Genomic DNA, 10,901 nt, shown 5'->3' with positions numbered 1-10,901 from the left:
CTTATGTATCTGCTTTCTTCAGAAGTTGCCACGGTCAACAGCCTCCCTCTCCCCTGCTCCCTCAAAGTAATAGCTTTTTAGGAGGCTGAACTGTTAATTCCTAGTGTGCTGCAGCTGCAAAACCAAAATTGTCCCAAACTAGGGTGGGTCGACAGAAATGGAATGTTTAGGGTGAGGGAACGTCTGGTTCTGTCCTCATCTGTGCCGATCAGCCCACATCTGCAAAGGAGTGTACAGTTCTAGGTGTCACACTTTAATGACAAGACAGACCATGAGTAACACGCTAAAGAGAGAATCATTTAGAGAATGAGGCAATGAGAAAAACAAAACACCCAGATAAGAGCAGGTGAAAAACTTGGACCTTGAAGTGTAGGGATAAGATGATGAGGGATGGACCAAGATGTGACCACTGGCTTCAGAAATCTGAAGGGGTAAGCAGCATTCAATACACTATGTAAAACTACAGAGGGGTAATATCAGAGTCAGTGATTACCTGTCACAGGGATATGTCGGTTGAATACACACGACATAATTCTCTAATAACGGGAGTGTCTTAAGATGAAAATGGCTGGCCGGCAAAGGTTGGAGGCCATGTCGATCTTTCAGTGCAGGTGATGTTAAACACCGTTCAAAAACTCCTGAGATTCCATGGATAAGTCATAAAGACACTGTACAATGAACACAGCATTTTTCAAAGTGTGTTCCTCAGATCAGACAGGTTTTAATTTAAGCGTTCTATAATTCTATAATTAAATAAGTTTGAGAAATGTTTGCTTGGCTTGGTAAAACCTTCTTCCAGAGGATTTATTTAGTTAATGAATATTGTGAATTCTCAAAAATGTACAGACTATATAAAATGTTTCCCAAAATTGTTTGGTCATTGAACCCTTTCGTTTATTATGCAGTTTTCCCTAGTGGAACACATAACACTAGTGTATGGCAAACCCTTGTGTACAGTTGAAGTGGAAGAGTGGGCTTTGGAGTATGAAAGAAAAGAGCTCAAATCCTGGCTCTGCCTTTTACTAGCCATGTGTCTTTACGCGAGTTACTTTTACTTCTCTGAGCCTCCTTTATCTCATGCGTAACAAACACCCCCAAGGTTGAAAAGGTACAGAGTAAAACCTGGTACTGTAAGAATATGATAATTGTTAACCGTCATCAGCATTATTACCATCAGTATTCTTGACAGGATCTAACAGGGGTTTCGCTTCTACAATAGTCTTCAGTTCTTTGAGATTTAATACAGTAAACTTTTTATGACATTAGCTTTTTGGAGGTAAGTTTGGCAGCGCTGATTTAATTTTAAAATATGCATGTGCCCCGACTCCTCCAGTATTCCTTAAGGAAGCTACCTCCAAAAGCATTTGCACATATATATTTGCACAAATATATCAGTACACTAGAGCACTGTGTACAATATCTAAGACTAAAAATAACCTCAGTATCTATCACTAGAGGACTCGTTACCAAAACGAAACAGAACAAAACAAAACAGAACTTTCCACTGAGGAATTTGATGTGGTCATTAAAAAGAATGATATAGATCTGTTGGTGCTGACATGGAAAGATTCTTCATGGCTGTTCTCCAGTGCCTGTAGCATAGTGCCTGACTCATGGCAGGCAATCACTAAATATTTCTGAAATACAATGAATCAATATCACTATTTCTGAGTGAAAAAGCAAGTTGCAAAACAATAGTACATATATATATATTTGTGTGTGTGTGTATTATATGCACACATACATGTGTAAACGTGCATATGCATATATATACACGTATAATATAGCATATCGGCAGCTGAGAACCCTTGATTCTTTTTTTTTTAACAGTTTTAATTTATTTTAATTAGTTTTCATTGGAGGACAGTTGCTCCTCAATGCCGTGTCAGTTTCCACTGTACAGCAAAGCAAATCAGCCACACACATACATACATCCCCCCTTTCCTGGATTTCCCTCCCATTCAGGTCACCACAGAGCACCGAGTAGAGTTCCCTGTGCTATACAGTAGGCCCCCACCAGCTACCTATTCTATACATAGTATCAACAGTGAATGTATGTCAATCCCAATCTCCCAACCCATCCCACCCCGCCTCCTTGCTAGAACCCTTGATTCCTGAAGCACAGTTAATGTTGGTCCTAATCTAAATTCCATGTCTTAATATTTTAAAATCTTCCCCACGGCTTCTGCAAGTTTCAGGACTTTTCTCCCCATGTTTTGTTCCATATGCATGTTTCCACATATACTCATGCTGCTTCCATTTGAACCTGGGATACAAAATTCAATCTTTTTACCTATATCTCCAAGAATCAACTCATATCCAAGTCTCTTCTTGTTTAGGGTTGATGCTGCTAAAGATTTGAAGAGTTATTATTGAGCCTAGAGGGTGGCATTGAAACAAGTATGGCTTTCTGCCATCTTTCTGGCTTCAATGTCACTTCCTTCCCTTCCTCCAGCCCTCTCCCAGCCCATCCTCCACCTTCAGGGTAGCAGCCTAACTGCTGAGTTTATATGTTTCCTCCCAAACTCTTCTAGCCATACTAGGGGCTCCTATTTTCTTTCTTAACATATTCCCAAACAAATGCCCTTTATACAATGAATCCTACCAAATACAGCAGCTTTTTTCCCTCATCTAATTACAATTATAAATTTATAGACAAAAGTATGGAAGGTTACACATTATACCATTAATAGTCAAAATCTTTGGGGTTATGGGCTTGTAGAGGTTGGGGTATATGGTTGGCTAAGGAATTTTACACTTTCATGGGCAAATTTCTATGTTGCTTGAATTTTCTTGTATAGTATGTTTTATGTTGATAACCAAATACAAAAAGGAGACACACAGTTCCAGTTCACTGTTTCTACCATCTGAATAGAAGGATATGAGACAAGTAAGAAACTGAGCCTGTTTGGTGATAAAATGCTGCAAAATGAAAGGAGAGACCAACCAAAAGAGACTTGACTCTGTTCCATCTGATAGAACGTAAGCACCCCAGTGTGTTAGAGAAGGGGAGCTTAGATCTTCTTGGGTGATCTACCAGCAGAGACATATGGGCAGCTGAAAACCAGCATTTCCATATTAAGCAGCCACTGTACCCTGAAAGTAAAAGCCCTTCCATTTAGGCATGAGAAGAGCATGTTGTTCAAGTAAAATCCTAGCTAATACCGTGGTTGTACACCTGCAAGTGAGAGCTCTGCTGAGAAGCTTGTCAGCAACTCCCCATCATGTTAAATAGCTGTGGAAGCGCCGGGTACCTGGCTGTTGAGATAATAACATTGATGGTGTCTCAACATTTTAAGGCTGTGACTAATCTTTGTTTCCTTCTTTTTTCTTATGCTTGAAGTTAAATACTTCTCTCTTTGGGGGAGCTGCTTTCCAAAGAAAATATTATTAATCGATAGCCCCGAGGATGGAAAATATCCATTTTTCTTGGAGGCCCAAGAAGTCCACAGGGATGCTATTTTGCTTCACATCTTTCTCTGTCCTCAGAGGCTCATGGGGCAGCAGAAAAGGTATAATGATCAGAATAAAGACAATGCTCCACTGCATGTATGTACCACATCTTCTTTATCTATTCATCTGTCGTTGGACATTTAGGTGGCTTCCATGTCCTGGATATTGTAAACTGACATATACACACTATTATATGTAAAACAGACAACTAATAAAAACCTATTGTATAGCACAGGGGACTCTACTCAATACTCTATGATGACCTATATGGAAAAGAATCTAAAAAAGAGTGGATATACGTATATGTATAAGTGACTCACTTTGCTGTACAGCAGAAACTAGCACAACATTGTAAATCAACTATACTCCAATAAAAATTAATTAAAAAAAGAATGAAGACTGCAAATCATGATAACAATGGCAGCTAAAATCTGAGTACTTGGTGCTAAGTTCCGCAATAAAGAATTTTACATGTAAGAACGGACTCTATCCTTTCAACAGTCTAGGAGCTAAGTGGCATCGTTCTATGTTTATCTTCCAGATGAAGAAATAGCCTCAGTTAGACTAATCTGCTCAAGGTTAGTGACACAACTAGCCTGTCTCACCCAAAGGAGCCCTGACAAGAGCTGTTCACTTTACTAAGTGACTGAAATCCATTCAAAGGATGTTCAGGGACAAGAGATCAACCTCCTTGTTTTACAGATGGGAATCTGACCTCCAGAATAGTAATGGACATCATGACATCACAGATGTGAGCTAGCTGTGATTGATGAGGCCAGGAAACTGTATCTAGGACATCTCTGCTGCTCTAGTGTATAACAGTGGGTCCAAAAGGAGGGAAGTCCCTAAGATTCTTACTGCCTCACCGAGTCCCACCAACATCTGTGCAAATCAGGTCCCAGCATTCACACTGAGCTTTTCAGAAGAAACCTTTCTCCACCTTCTAGGAAAAACCCTCCTTTGCCCCCCAGTAAGACTGCCCAAATGGATCAGGCAGACAGGAAGAGTGCTGGCTTGGTGGCATCTGGTTTGAGAATGGGAACAGATTGCTGGCATGTTCTGAAAGCCCATTAAATTTCACTGAATTATTAAGTCCCTTCCTTGCTCCTTCATCAGAGTGATCTGTCTTCTAGGGTTCCATTCAGTTCTTTCCAACTCTCCAATCCTCAGGAAAAAAGCCATGCTTTAAAGTGTTCCTGCATAGCTGAGTGTAGAAGCAAATGCCTTGATTAGACCAGCTTTGATCCCATTTTATCTTACTGCAGCACAGCCATTGGGGTAGAGGGGTGGCTGGACTGGGACGGAAAAACACTGGTGTCAGTGCATTCAACGTCCAGTTATGTTTTTTAAACCACTTTACTGAAGTATGACTGACAGCTCTCCGATGTTTAACTCAGTAAATTGGGCATGCTGCTTCAGCCCTCTGAGTCCAACTTCTTCACCTCTAGTTTTACAAATGAGCTACACACAGTGACAGTGTGTAACTGTCACACAGTGTCGAGAGGGCTAAGTAAGAAAGAAGTAAATACAAACCTGCTTGCAAATAAAAAGGCACAAAACAAACATAAGAAAGATGTTGATTTACCTATTATTACAGTGTTGTGGAACATGAAACACCTGAGGCAGAGTCTTACGATTTGTCTAGATTCTGTCTTTAACTTTTGTGGGTTTTGATACATCTCAAAAAGTAAGAAAGCTACCATACATGTAAAATTGACTTCAAAGAATTTTAGATCATGAGGGTTTGAACTAACTGACCTCCTCAGCACCATGGTCCAGGCTGCTGTGTTTACTATTCAGAAACTGAGTCCAGAGATCAAGGACTCACTGTTTTGTCTCCCTAGGTTTTTTGGATATTATCCTAAGTTACCATTCCTTCTAGCTCATATCCACTTTTGCATAAGAGGAAGAAAGACACTTAAGGGACCCAAATACATCACCTATGTTCCAAATTACCCCTCTGAGCTAGAAAGGTCATCCTGGAATCAGGCATGTAGAATAGAAAAGGCTTATACTTTTGGAAGACAAACACGTAATGAATAACAGAGACATACATGTGATAAAGACTGAACAGGAGAGAGCTGAGCAATCGACTAACGTGACTCATTCTTACCTCATTCGTATTTATTAACAACAACAACGATAATGGCCTGCAGAATGGCTCCTATGTGTTAGAGCTTTACTTGCGTCATCTCATTTAATCTTTCTAATAAACCTGTGCTGTGAAGGTTAATACCCACTTCTAAGGGATGAAGAAACTGAGGATCAAACATATTATGCAATTTGCTCAAGACTGCAAAATGAGCAAGGGATAGAAACGTGATTAGAAATCAGTGTTGCCGAAATCCAAACACTCGTATACAACACCACAGTGTTTCTCCTAAGGTGGACAGACTTCTCATGCCTTCCATTTTTGAATTATGCTTGGCAGGTAGTCAACATCCATTAGGTATTCCTTGATTATATTCGGTTAGCATTGCTGCACAACAGAATGGAAAGCTGGAGAAATGTGAGAAACTGCAGGATAGATGAGGTTGAATGATAAGAGGATTGAACTATTGCTGGTCTATCAGTCGTAAATCCTTAGTTTTCTTTTCATCTTGAACATCATTGTATTCATGTGACCTTGAGCAATCCACTAAAACCTCTCCATGCCTTGGTTTTGATGCCTGTAAATAGGGACTATTGTACCTGCCTCACATATCCATCAGGGTGGTTCCAGAAATCAAATGAGCTGTCAGGACAAGTACTTGGCAATAAAAAGACATTGCTATTTTTATTGCTATTTATGACTAAGCATAAGGGTTTATAGTATCTCTCTCTGAAAAATAACTATGATAAACTTACATAAGCAAAAGGCTGGGAGGAGTGGGGCAAAGACATGAGTGGAGGGGAGTAGGAGGTGTGTGGGTGAGCAAAATGAGTAATATGGGCACTTCAGGGCACGGGAAATATTACAAGAGTTCATGAATTCAACCCGGGATAATGCGTCTGTGGGGTGAACTGGAGGGGAGACAGGTGAGCCACAGAAGTGGGTGCTGGGAGGAATCAGAGATGGGAATGAATGACTCATCGTTCCCACTTCTGGCCCCATCTCCTGGAAACACAAAGTAGGTGCTAACCCCACATAATAGCTTGGGGCAGGAACAAAAGGTTCATTTAAGAGATTTTTATTGGGCACCTACTAAGTGCATGGGAATGGGAAGACAGGGAAGAGTAACAATTATAAATAGAATAGTTGCAAGGACAAGGTGATACATTGAAAAGTGATTAAAACAGAACCTGGAATGAGTTTGACATTTGATAGATGGTAGTGATGATAGTGCTGGTGTTCATTTGATGCTCAGGAAATGTGGAACGTAGAGATGTATCATATGTCATGCCTGCCTTCAAGAAGCTCACAGTCAGTTGGACCAGAACTAGAGCAGGACAGGAAAGACTTGAGTGGGGAAGAAAGAAGATGGGACTGCTTGTAAAAACAGCTATGTCTCACTCATTCCTGTATCAACATGTTTTGTAATGCTACTTGACAGCTTCCCCCATCAAGAGGTGGAGTCTACCTTGCCAACCCTTGAATTTGGGCTAGTCTTGGGCCTTGCTTTGCCAAAAGAATGTGGCAGAAATGACCTTTTGCCAGTTTTGGAGTTAGGTTCAAGAGGCCTTGCACACTTCTACTTTCTGTCTTGAATCCTTGCCAGCTGCTATGAAGACAAGTGCAGGCTAGCCTGCTTGATGATGAAAGACACATGATCACGTCTCCCCTGTTGTCCAAGTCAACAGTTGGCCAACTGCTAAACGATGAGTGAGGCTGTCCTAGACCAGCCAGACCCAGTGGACCCACCTGCAGACTATAAACACAAGTGTGAGCCCTCCTGAGGTTCTCCAGGCCTGGCCATATCAGAAATTTCCAGTGGATCTAAAGATTTGGGGAAAACAGTAAGTTGTTTTTATTTTGAGCCACTGAGTTTTTGTATTGTTTGGTACACAGCGACAGTCAGCTGATACAGGGCCTGATAACTGTGCACTACCATCTTCTCCTAAGAAGGTCACAACTGGCCTGTGATGTTTTGTGTCGTTGACCCTGTTTTACAGATGAGGAAAGGAAGATGCACGAGGGGAGAAGTAACTCACCCAAGGTCACAGGGAGAGAAGTGGTAGAGCCAGGATTTTACTCAGTATATCTGACTCCAAATTCTGTGTGCTACACTATGTCATGTTACCTTAAGTAAGGTGAAAAAATTGGTTTATGCGTTGATCAGGGTGGTTGGCGTGGGATAAAGACAGCAGGACAGGTCATCCACTAGTCAGGGGTGGGGCTCCTGGAAGGCGTGCACTAAAGTCTGAGCAAGAGAACACCAGGAGTGAAACCCACAAAGGTCAAATGGGATGAGTCTTGTCTTACCTCCTTAAACCACGAGAAAAAGGAAAACCTGATTAACTAGAAACAGTTCATGAAAGAGGAGGGATTTCAGGAAGAAAGAGTGACACAGGTGAGGACTCAGGACATGGTGAATCAACACCTCCATCCGAAAAGATGTGACCTTAGATGGGAAGAAGAAATGGTGAAATGTTAGAATATCATAGCCAAACTTAGACCACACAGAATTTCCAGTAATCCCTGTTGCCCTTTCCAAGGAGAAAGAAATTTGAAAGAAAAGCTTGTAAAGAGTGTTTTAATATCAGAGCCCAAGAAAATCTGTTTCTTGAATTATGCTCGGAAAGCCTTCACTCTACCTCTCTCATTACCCCTTTGTTCAAGATTCTTACTCTTGGTCTATACGTAGAGAAATGCCTCAAGGTTTTTTCCTTAGGATTGATGTTACTGGTGCTCACCAAATAATTCTAACCGTATGATAGGAATGACTCTTCTGAGCACATAGTAGGATCACATTCCCTATCTTCTTTTTTTTTTTTTTTTTTTTCTGTTCGCGGGCCTCTCACTGCCATGGCCTCTCCCGTTGCGGAGCACAGGTTCCGGACGCGCAGGCTCAGCGGCCACGGCTCACGGGCCCAGCTGCTCCGCGGCGTGTGGGATCCTCCCGGACCGGGGCACGAACCCGCGTCCCTTGCATCGGCAGGCGGACTCTCAACCACTGCGCCACCAGGGAAGCCCCCCCAATCTTCTTGTGGTCAAGTGGAACACAGACTAGTCCTGGAAAATGAGTTGTAAAGGTAAGTAATATATGCCTCTTCCATGCCAGGGAATTTAATGGATGAACTTGAGACCAACCAGAGGTCTTTTTTCCTCTGCTGCAAAGACCAATAACATTAAAGATGGTGGCTGCTCTACCAATCTGGATCCCTGAGTGACAGCAATTAGTAAAGTTCCTCTGCCAACTGATGATGAACAAGCAATAAATAAACCTTTGTTATTTTAAAACCCTGAGAATTGGACGTTGCTTGTTACTGGAGCAAAACCTAGTTTGTCTTCATCAATAAGAGTACCTTCTCTTTGCTGGTCTAGGTCAGAATTTCTTAAAGTATGTTCTATGGAACACTAATTCTGAAAGGTTCTCTGTTGAAAGGATTCTATGATGAATAAACTCTGGGATACACTACCTACCCTATTTTCATCTTAGGAAATCCCCAGTAAAGATTGTGGAGCGTACTGGAATATACTATTCTAGACCCTACACTATCCACGGCAAACCCATCTATTCTTAAGATCTCAAACACCACAACCATGTAGCTTATTTCTAAATACATTACTCCTATATCCTAGATATCCCCACATAGAATCTTCTTCTGGCATTTCAAATTCGATATGACAGTACCCAAATTCATGATCTTCCTATAACTCAATTTGCTCCTCCTGTTTGTTTACCATTACTAAGACATTAAATTACCTTCCATTTTCTTTATGTATACACATTTAAAAGCTCTCTAAAGTCATGGAATCTATCTAGTCTATCACTACCTATGCTTATGCCAAGTACAAACAGTGGCACATAATAGATGCCAATAATGTTTGTTGAATGACTGTCACCTGGGAAGCACCTTAGAATCTTGAAGGTGTTTATTATGTCCTTTGAAACATTACACTCATAAAAATATACAGGCTTTGCAGTTGAAGAAAGTTAGGTATGAACTTCAGCTCCCCCATTCATATTTTGCAAAACTGGTATGTTTTCAAACTTATCTGTAAACTCGAGCTTACAACATCTACCACATAACGTTATAGTAAATATTAAATGAAGTTCATTGTATTGCCTCACGGAGCATGAAAAACGTACTCAAAAATTTGATCTTTCTTGCCTCTCCTCCTGAACAAGTAACTATCATTGCCAACATTTAAGTCCTGCTGATAAAATCTGAGTTGTTATTTTGGGAAAATTACACAAGTTTTATGAAGATTGCCTTCAACCTATCTTAGAAAATCTCTCTGTGATCAACACTTGATTGTGATTCTATCTTCTTAATGCCTTCTTGCTCTATTCACATCTTTCTTGCGCTCTCCTTGGTATATCTGCCTTGTTTCTGGCCACCATCATTCGTCCCCCACCTCCATGTTTTTGACTATCCCTTAACTATTCTCTGGCCTTTAGCCTTTTCACTAACTCATTCTCCACATTTCTCCCTGAATGATCTTCTAAAATGAAAGGCATTACTCCCCTCCTCAGAATCTTTGAATGCCACTCCATTGCTCTTAGAATAAAGACCGAGCTCCCTACTTGGCTTGACTTATCTGAAAGATCCTTCAGATTATGCCCCTTTTTACCATTTTAGCCTTATCTCCTACGAGTGTTCACTTCAGATCCAACGCTTCAACTGCACTGAACTAGTTTTGGTTATGCAAACATGCCTTGCTCACTTTCCTGACCATGCCTTTGGCAATGCTGAGCCTCTGTCTGGGACACTGTATCTCAGCCCTTCACCTACCTAGCTCCAATTTATCCTTCAAGGTTTAGTTCATGTATTACCCTGTCCAGGAAACCTTCCCTGGCCTTACTTTATGGCCAGTCATTTACCCTTCCCAATGACCCTAAAGATAGGTATCATTTGTGTCAAATTTTACAGATAAAAGAGCGAAGACTGAAAGACATTTGGTGACTTTCCAAAGGTCCCACAGTAAAGAAATGGTGGAGCCAGAACAAGAATGTGAGCAAAATGAGTTCAGAGCTGCATTCTAGACTACTTACTTCGTTATAGTGTCTCCCCAAGGAATGAACTTATGCTAAGTTTCTCCTTCGTGTTCAGCATTGTGCTAGATCCTTTATAGCATTTTCACATTTAACTCTCTTAACCCAAACCATGCAGGAGTTAAAGATGCTTATTCCTTGGAAAACTAATCTTCAGAGAGAAGAATTATCTTGTTAAGGTTCCCAGGTGGTAGAGACTTCTCTAGGTTCTTTCACTGGACTGCTTCCCCTGGAATCCTCTCCCTCCTACTGATCTGGTGGGAAGTTTGCCTAATCCTTCTCTTAATGGCCAGCCCCAGATGATTTTCC

The sequence above is a fragment of the Monodon monoceros genome, unplaced genomic scaffold (assembly GCF_005190385.1).
Source record: "Monodon monoceros isolate NGI ecotype Baffin Bay Population unplaced genomic scaffold, NGI_Narwhal_1 Super_Scaffold_5, whole genome shotgun sequence".
Classification (NCBI taxonomy): Eukaryota; Metazoa; Chordata; class Mammalia; order Artiodactyla; family Monodontidae; genus Monodon; species Monodon monoceros.
The sequence above is the reverse complement of the archived record's forward strand: the minus strand, read 5'-3'. Positions refer to the sequence as shown.